A 10156-nucleotide genomic window follows, 5' to 3' on the forward strand; every position below is an offset into this window, starting at 1 on the left:
CGCGGCAGGGTGCAGCACCCGGGCTTTGTTCCCTCCGCCCCGTGAGCGGCAAAGGGTCGGGTGGCTGCGGTATCCTGGGGTGGATAACTGGGGGTTATCCACGGCAGAGCGCTCCCAGGTCGGGCTCGGGATGCAGGGCAAGCCTGCGCTCTGGGGAACCGAGGCGCTGACACCAGGCACCTGCAGTGTCACCGCAGTGTTGCCTCCAGCGAATAGAAAGCTAAACCCACCCTGTAGAGGTTTGACTTGTTGATGCTAGAAGGCTAGGGATTGATTTCAGGCACTTCAGTCCATTAAAAATCTCTGTGAACACTTGCAGAGCACATCAGAACAACTGATGCTGTTTACTCCCGTGCTGCCCGAGGGAAGTACATTCTCAAACAGGAGTAAAACTCTCACATTTCAAACACTAGTTCCTGCCTTAAAACTTTTGAGAATCTTTGCTGCTTCTGTTTACTATTGCCTCTTCTAGTTTTTAGATTTATGAAAACCTAGTGACCACTTTCTGGGACAAATGATGAAAACTGCAGTTGTAGATTGGTGACGAAGTTTACCCTGATACCAGCTGCTTGTCGCTCAGATCTGACAAGAAATATGGCACCAGCTGGGTCATTGTTAAAATAAGATGGCTTTTTAAAAGGAAATATGTGGAAAGTGAAATGTGAACCTGGAGAAGAAATAAAAGGGGGTGAAGTTAACAAAATCATCTATAAAAGTGCTAAATACACCACTATACTAGAAAATGTGAAGTACAGCCATATGTTGTCTATGTCAGACCTATCTATATATTGTATTTATTGTGGGCCCAACATTGCATGTCTTGTACAGCATTTATTTTACAGCATTTTGGATGCATGCGTTTTATATTTTCTATTCAGATTTTTATCCTGTTCTGCTCTGACTAAAGTTAGAGAGGTATAAGGAGAAAGTGATCCACTTTGGGCAGGATAATTTCAGCATTATACAGCGTATGTTGGGAATCCCAGTACTAATAATAGATTCCAAAGACTGTCATTGCCAGATAAAAGAAACAGTCAACATTGGAAAAGTAAATACACCAAGAAGGGATAAGTTGAGCCATGATGATCCATGTGCTAACTGACGTGACATTTTGAACATTTACAATTAAGGTTTTAAAATGGCTTTTCTAAAGTTGTAAAAAGTGCAGTGGGCAGGTAGACTATACATGGAGGATCAGCGAAGAGAACTGTGCCAGTTTCTCCCATGCAAAAGTGCGTAAGATAGACAGATGCTTGGCTGTGCTGGGAGGTGTTGCCATAAAAGTACCAGTAACCATTTAGGAGAAACTGTGACCACTGCGCTGGAAGATAATGATGTAACGAAAGACTCACATTTAACTACTCTTACGAAGTGAGAAAATGTGATTGCTAATTTAGCTACATTGCTGCAAACTGACTTGTCATTTTAGCCATTTTTAGCAGCAGTATGGTGTTTGGAAATTAGGCTGTGGTCATGAACTCTCACATGCCTGGGCAGAATCCCAGGCGGGCACAGAGGCATGAAAGCTTAGTCAGCCTGCTGGCCAGCAGCATGGGTCTTGCTGGGCAGGGTAGGTGGGTGCTTGGCTAATTAAATCAATGGTGGGTGGCTGTGGATACTTAGAACGTGTTTGTGTGAATGCAGGTATGAACTTGCTCCAAACACGTGGCTGATATGGCTGGGTATGAACCTGTAGTCTGCAAACTGTTGCTTAGTGTTAGAATTAGTGTGCTCTGCCAAGGAGCTGAGTTAGCTGAAATCTTCACTAGTGTGGTTGCTTGACCTCTAGACCGGACGCGGCTGGTGTCTGGCTAGTTCCAAGCTCAGAATGAGCTAACTTGTTTCCATGTATAGGTGTGTACAGGAAACTTAAGATCAATTTAAACCCATTCTTACTCAGTTTAGCAAAGCCCCAGTTTACAGAAAGAAGCGTTCACACAAGTATTTGCACCAGGATAGCTAAATTGTCTTAAAATCACATTTTTGTTTAAAAAATGGAACAGCATACCAAAATCCCGGAGCAGCCTTACCTCATTTCAAATCTATCACAGACAGCATTAGATGTGGTCAACCTCTGCCGCCATAGTTGTAGCATTCTGCAAAGCAGCAAACCTGGGCTGTTTGAAGGAAGTCGGTGACATTGTTCTTCACTGCGATGTGTGCCTTCGTGCTGCGAAGTGTCGCTCAGCTGTTTGTCCTGAGGTTTCTTCACTGTGGTGAAAATGCTTATGACCAAGTGTTTTCAAATGCAGCTGTCTAAAGTAATATTCCTATTTATACAAAAGCATGCATGTGGCCTGAATTTTAGAGGCATAGAGCACTGTTTGCATAGTATCTTCAGTGCTCATTACCTCTGGAAGTCAGCGCTTTTTGGGGTCATGTCAAGTGTAAAATCAGGAGTTTTATTGTAGTTGCCTAAATATAAGAGCTTTGCTCTTGAGTATTTTTGTCTTTTGTTCATTTTGCTCCTTGCCATGGAGTATAGGATTTTTATTCATCCTACTGAAAATGTCACTAGAGCAGCAATCCAAAAGCTTACTGCATGTAATCAAAAGCGAAGATAGGTCTGAAAAGCTGTACCAAGAAATAGGAGAGCAAAGCTAGTGGGAACTAAATTGTTCTGGATAGCAAGACCCATACATTCAGCGACTTAGTGAAATCCATGTGCTGTTTTTCCGTGTGATTTGCAGAAATCATGGCAAATAGCACTGCATTCTTTGCTTCTGCATCCTTGGGAACTTTTCATAGGTTAGCATGCAAACCAAAAATTTAAAACAAAATTTGAGAGGGCCCACTCCAACAATGTAGCTTAGTGGGCATCTCACAAATGAGGGGAAGGAAGGCAGCAAGAATAAGCTGCTGGATAGTAGGTCTGCGAAGTGTGGCTTCGATTGCAAGAGGAGGATGCAAACAACTTAACTTATCAGTGTGTGGTTCGTTTCAAATTTAGGTCGATGGAGAAACTGTTTTTGCCCAAGGATACTCTGGCTGATTCCATGTCTGTAGCCTTACTGTAATCTGCTGTGCAGGCTATACGTTTGAATTGAAAGACATCTCTCTGACACTGAGGGTTTGTTACTCAGCTCTGTGGATCTTCTTAGCGTTTGTTCTAGAGATGTCTTTACTCTTTGGCTTATAAAATATGCATAGAATGAACATATCTTTCTGAATGCACATTATCTTAGAAAATGCTGTTGAGGAAGATACTTCTGAGTTTCCCGATGAAGTCTTATTTTCTTCCGTGTTCGAGCAACATAGTTCAAATGCTGGATTAATTATGATAGAAGCTCTAAGGGTGGGACATGGCATCAGAGTATGCGTTCAGCTGGGTTATTTTAATAACATTTCATTAGGACTCCCTATCTCTCTCTGCTATTTACGTGTACAATTTGAAAAAGACATGAGAAATGCACATAAATAGGGGTAGTAGTCACTTGAGTAAAGTTAGTGCAAAGCTTGGGCATAAGCGCAGACATTTTACAAATTTGCAGTGAATCTATTGCTAACCCTACACCTCTGCAAAAATATTTACAGAAACCTTTCTTTCAGGCACGGTACTGATGAGCAATATGTATCAGCAGGTAGTTGTACAGTAAATCTTTGTGCTGGGAATAGCCATCCTCTAGCATGTACTGTCCAAGTACTGCATGATCTCATTTCTGCTGGCAGGTGACTCCTGTAAAATTTCAGTTCTGATGAATATGGCTATTGTAGCTGGATTTTCTCATCTGCTAGCCGCTTGCATTCATACAGAAATGCTGTTTTGTTTTATTAGCTGTCACTTTGATTTGTAAAGAACTGCTACGGGGGTCTGCAACTGTGATGCTAATGCAGGGGCTGGATAACACTGCAGTTTCTGCCCCGTTACACAGCAAGGGCATGCACTTGACACAGAGGGTTACAGTGATCTTGGTCGTACTTGGATATTAAAATATATTGGCATGAGCTTGTGTATCTCAAGTTATATTTCTGCAGTTCTGTAAAGTGGTGTGTATTTTTTAACTTGTTCTGCATTTTATAAAACATTGTATAAAACGTTGTTGTGTATTTTCTGACACTTCATTGTGAACTTAGATTTTTCAGAGCAAGCCAGGGAACAACTGCCTTGGGTATTGTATGGTTCTAACAGGTTACGGCATTCATTGATGAAATAGTTGAGCGTAGGGTGACATTCAGTTTAGTGCTTTGTTAGAGTAACTACCAAAAATTAATCACTTTAGGATGAACTTCCAAAACTCACATTCCAAGAATATGATCACTACTGTTAGTTCAGCTTGACTTCAAGCTGTAAATATGTGAAACTGAGCTTGCTGAGAATGGTATATATACATATAAATGTATATATTGTATATGTAAATGTATAATGTGTATATAAATATAAATTTATATATACATGTAAACGTCCTGACGGCTATCACTTGAGACATCAAGGAGTACGTGGATATAGGTAAGTATCTAAACTATTTAGCTTCTAGTCTGAAGTTGGCAACAGCAAAATCATTAAACTGTAAATCATGAAACATCACTTGCAAGTTTTATTTTGGTAATCTGTTAAATTAGCAGGATTTTCTTATGGTGTACGTCAACAAATTCCAGCAGAGTTGATTTATGAGAAGAGCACACAATGCAGTTTCAAATTAGATCACAGCAAAAGCAGGGTAAAGCAGAGGAATCTGTGTTTTGTTCCCTGTATTCCATGTCATTTTACTACGTGCTGATCTTTCGCTTGGATCCAGCTGCCTCTCCCTTGTGTCATCCAGGTCCATGCTCCCCTGGACTCCTGGTTGTGCTGGGGCCTGAAGCTGGCCCTTCATGGGGCCAGGGCGTGCCTGGCACAACTCACTCAGGCTGTGAGCCTCACTTATGATGTGTTTGTGTCTCATCCATTTCCTGCTTAACAGGATAAACTCTTAGCTTATATGACTGTAGCTTTTCAGGATCCCCTTAAAATCATTGCGAGGAGGAGCTTCCATCTAGTTGCTTGGCAGTACCTTCGGTTTAGTGCTGCCAGTGCTTTTGAAGTCCTGCTGATGTCCTGTTGTCTGATCCGGAATTGTGTCCTTTTGATGCTCTGTAGCAGGGCTTTTTACCTTGTCTTAGCAGGTGATTTGCTCCCTGCTTACAGTTGGGAGCAGAGAACAAACAAGCAGGGAGCTGGAGTGGTTACGAATTTTTCCCCCAAATTGCAGGAGCAGGAAAATGCAAGGCTGTCCTGTTTGGTGGGATCTAAAAATATCTGTAGCTGAGATTGGATATTAGGAGGAAGTTTTTTCCTGTGCAGGTGGTGAGGCAGTGGCCCAGGTTGCCCAGAGAAGCTGTGGATGCCCCATCCCTGGAGGGGTTCAAGGCCAGGCTGGATGAGGCTTTGGGCAACCTGGGCTAGTGGAGGGTGTCCCTGCCCATGGCAGGGGGGTGGAACTGGATGGGCTTTAAGGTCCCTTCAACCCAAACCATTCTGTGATTCTATGTTGAGTTAATGAATGTGAAGTATGTTTAAGACATGTGCAGTCTATTTCCTACTGTCTTTCAAAATCTCATAGTGCCCTTAAGAGTTTTAAATTTGTCTTTTTTTTTAATCCATTTTTCTGAAATAAAGCTTTAATTTTAATGTGAGCTGATTTAATGTGGGATGAAATTCTATTTCAGGTAAATACAAACAATATTACTTCTATAGGTACATCTTCCAGCACTCAAAATAGTTGCATTTTATAATTAAAAAGTCAATAATCTTGCAAGTGTATCGGAGAAGTAATTTTCCTTTCTTACAGGACTTTGTTGTGGTTGTGCATTTTTCCTGAACCTTGAGGACTGCCTTAAAAGCATTGCTTGAACATTGCCACATGACTGATTTTACAACCAGCAACATTTGTCACGCCTAAAATGACAAGGCAGTATTAGCATTTAACAGCTTTTCTGTGTGATATGTAAGCTGTTTTACTAGTTATGTAGCAGTGATATCAGTAAGCTGTTATGTTTTGTATAAAGATACAGAGAACTAGGAGCTTCCCATCTGAAAATGGGGATGCCTGTGAGGAAGAAAGAGTATTAATATGAGTCAGAAGGGGCTAAATAGCACCTTTTGTGACAACTTGCATCCTGTGACTTTTGTTAAGTATTTCACACATATAAGTGACAAGGATAGAAATTGAACATGCACATTTTCCAAAGCATAACTTAAATAAAATAGTATATAATATTAAAGCAAGGCAGTTGTTAAAAACATGCTTTTTAAGGATGTATTGTGGGTTTTCATGGTCTCTGACATTTGACACTTGCCTTTCATTGTCTCAATACAATAATCTTGATGGAGTTTCTTTTATGAGCCTAAATTTTGAGTTTTAGTATGCATTTATTAGCCTTAAGTTTTGCATCTTAATAAAAGTCTGAGATATGTTCCCCAAAACATTTTGCGTACAAAAGTAATGGTATGGATCTCTTAAAATTCAGTAGTTGTTCTGGTAAACTCATGATGACTTAACTTTTAGAGTATTACTGATACAGAGGTCACAGTTTTGCTGAGGTGATGAGACCTTTCCTTCTTGCTCTTATTCCCTTGTAATAAGCAGTTTGATTGTTAGAGGCAAGGCGACAACTTTCCCTCTGTATGGGCGCAAGGGATGATGTTTAGATTGCTGTGGGACTCCAGAAGAGATGCTGCTGCTCAGGACAGTCACTTAGACCTTATGATTTTGCTCTGCTATGTAAATAGATATGTGTTTATATTACAGAGCCTGACCCTATTAGTTGCAAAACAAATATGAGATATGAAACAATGTTTTTCAGAAGATTTCAGATCCAGAAGTGTCATTAGTATCTATACTGACTCCTGAAATGGGGAGAAAAATTGAGCTTCTGCAAGAAGAAAAAAAAAAAAGCTGGGCAGATTCTCTTCAGTGTGAATCTGGATGTTCAGGACAGCTAGTTAGCTGTGCTGGTACTGCAGAACACTCGTATCAAAGGGAACCCTAATGCAGCTACACTGTGTCTTAGCTGGGTTTGAGTCATGTAGTTTGGAAGAGGTTGGTCTTTCTTCTTGAAAAGCAGTTCAGCTGTGCAGCTACTGAAGAGGATTGAACTGAGCTGGCAGTCATGGCCCGGATCCCTGCACTCCAACTGGCTGACATGGGGATGTGACACTGTACCTTCCTGCTGCCTCTGGGTGAGGTGCAAGGCGGTGGGTTGTCAGCTCCACTCTTTCAGCCTAGGTGAGGAACCTTGTGACCCACCGTAAGGTAATAAATACAGCATGAATCCAGAAAGGTCAAAGTCATGACCTGGTGTTTTGCAACCATGCCTGGTGTTTTTCCTGGGTAGTGGGACTCTAGGGAAAATAACTCATTCAGTATAAATGCAGCATTATTCTCAAAAGTAGTAATTTAATTTTATACAACAAATCAAATTGTATTGCTTCTGCTTCTTCTTTCTCCCTCCCTCCAAATGTAACCGTTTCATTCAGCATTACCACATCAAGACTAGTTGACAAGAAACAACTGGAGTATTTGCAATTATTTTAAACAGTAGAGATTTGTTTGCTGCTGTCCCTAGAGGTCTAAAATGCTCTTTCTTTGCCTCTTAAAATCGTGTTAGTCTTACTTTCTCCATCATTGTGAGGGTGATCATGTTTCTGTTCCTCTCATTAAGTCAAAAGCTGTCTCGATTGTTTTTAGTTTCCAGACCAGTCACTTCTCATGTAAAAACAAATCCTGCTTCCTCCAGTTTAAGTATGAATAATTACAGCAAACAGGTTTTGACCTATATAAGTAAAGTAAAATATTACCAAAGTTTTGCTTTCACATTTTATTTCAAAGGTGAAAAGGAATATCAGGACTAACTAACTGAGGTGGATTTTGCATTTGCACGCTGTCTGAAATGAGAAGTGCTCATCTAATAGATATTATGATGCATTTCATGTACTACTAAATGTATTACTAAATAAGTTTTGTATTTTTCTGTTTGTTGGTCTGTTATTAGGATCCATACTATAGATTTAATGACGTGATGTACAGATGGATCTCACTGGATAACTGGACTTACAGCAGGACATTCAAAACTCCTTTTGATGTCAGGTATGCGGTAAAGATATGTCTAAAATAGTTCTGTGCCATCTTTCATGCAGAATTGTGAATTAATACATCATCTCAAAATCTGCTTAATACTTTTGTATCTAATAAACAAATTCTGCAATTATGTGCAGCTGCAAATCTTTTGCTAGAGGACACTTCAGTAGTTCAGTAGTTGCTTTTTCCTATCTTTTTAATTGTTAGAAATTACTTATGAATTGCCAACTAAGGAAGGATAATACTGAGGCTAACTGGAAGCTGGCCCATCTGATATCTAGTGGGTACGTGAACATGCTATGTTGCAGCCTTGGGCCACTTCAACTGTCATCTTAATTTGACTATTTGTAGATATAATGTAGCCACAGTAAGTCAAACATTTTTGGAGGCAGTTGAGACAACTGCTACTAAAGATAATGGTGACATACTTTTTTGTATTGTCTGTCTCCTGTGTGTTGTTAACTCTAGGTATTCTAACACGTTTTTATGTGTGTGTTATCTTCTGTAGAAAGTGGCAGAAAGTGAATTTGGTTTTCGAGGGAGTAGATACCGTAGCAGAGATCCTGATCAACAATATCACTCTTGGGAGAACGGACAACATGTTCAACAGATATGTAAGTAATGTGTTTATTTCTGAAGGTGCATATGTTTTTTCTCCAAAATCCTTTTGTTTTGAGCACTTTCAGTGCATTCAAGTAGACATAAAAATAGGTGCTTGGATGCGGAAAGTGTTGACCTGAGGACTACATGTATAATCAGATAACTGTTATAAAGAGAAGTGTCCTTACCTTTTCAGTAGCAAGAGGGTCAGATCTAGAGGTGAATGTGTCTTGTTCTAAATGAGTGGACCCATGCAAGAGGATCAGTTTGGCTAATAATATAAGTCTTGCTTCTTGGGATCTGTCACAGTTCCAAGAAAATCTAAGCTTAAATGTGTTATATGAGCTGTAAATCTGCTTACTTATTGGTGTTAGAATGGTTCACATGTGAATACTGAAATTAAAATGCGTGTGTTGCAAAGCCTTTGTGTTTCCATGCTTTTTTTTAGATAGGGTTTTTGATTTTTAATATTGGGCTTTTGATAACATTGTCTTGTATTTTTGGGCTTAGCCTATGTCAGCATGACAATACTCATCATGGAATGAATGATCTTGAGAGTGGCAAAAACACTCAGACTAATTTTATAGCTTTAAAATATAAAATTATTCCGAGCACGAGCATAAGGGACAATCATTGCTTTTGTCTTAAAAGAATCAAAAAAGGAAAAGTGAAGGGAAGAATGTCAGTGGAATAACTGAGTTATGAAGGAAATCTGGTGTCTTCATATCTCAGCGTTTACCATTCTGTCAGGTTTTATTGCAGAGGTACTGGCCTGAGACAAGAGAGCTAGATTCTGCTATCTGGGTCTCTGTGACCTGGGACAAATCACTTAGTTTCTCTGTGACTTAGTTTTACCATCTCTGAAATAAGAAATTTCATAGAGCTTTTATGAAATTGTAATTATTTACTATTTGGAGAGTATCTAAAGGATCACCAGTAGCAGGCTCTGTAGAATTGGGAAGTGATATTATTTTGCTCTTGTTTCTGCAACTTCATTCTGTCTCAGATTGTAACAGTTCGTGAAATGGCCTTCACTCTAAAACCAGAGTGAACTGTATTAGATTAAGTCTAGGATTACTGTGACCCAGACTTCTGCTTTGCTCACTTGTTCCACGTGACAACTACATCTGCAGGAAGGACTCTGTGAAGGCTCTCTATGGGGGGTGCTATTTGCTTTTAAATTTCTGCTGTACACTACAGACATAAGTGATGCTAGCTGGGCTGCTCACAAGGTGGAAAAAATTGCCAAGACTTGGCTTGTCACAAAGAAACACTGTGAAGAAGAAATGGGTATTAGCCATTGGAACCATATTATCTTGATAGCACAGGATAATTCTGAAACCAAGCATTTATCCTTTTATCCAGCCACACTTAAGGGGATTTTGTGACACAGTGAGGAAGCCCCCAAATACTTTATTTGGTGCTGGCATAGAATGTATATCTGTACATTTTGGGGATGAGGGTGCAGGTGGCATGAAATACAGCTTTGCAGCATTCCT

The sequence above is a fragment of the Pterocles gutturalis genome, unplaced genomic scaffold (genome assembly GCF_000699245.1).
Source record: "Pterocles gutturalis isolate BGI_N339 unplaced genomic scaffold, ASM69924v1 scaffold35499, whole genome shotgun sequence".
Taxonomy (NCBI): Eukaryota; Metazoa; Chordata; class Aves; order Pterocliformes; family Pteroclidae; genus Pterocles; species Pterocles gutturalis.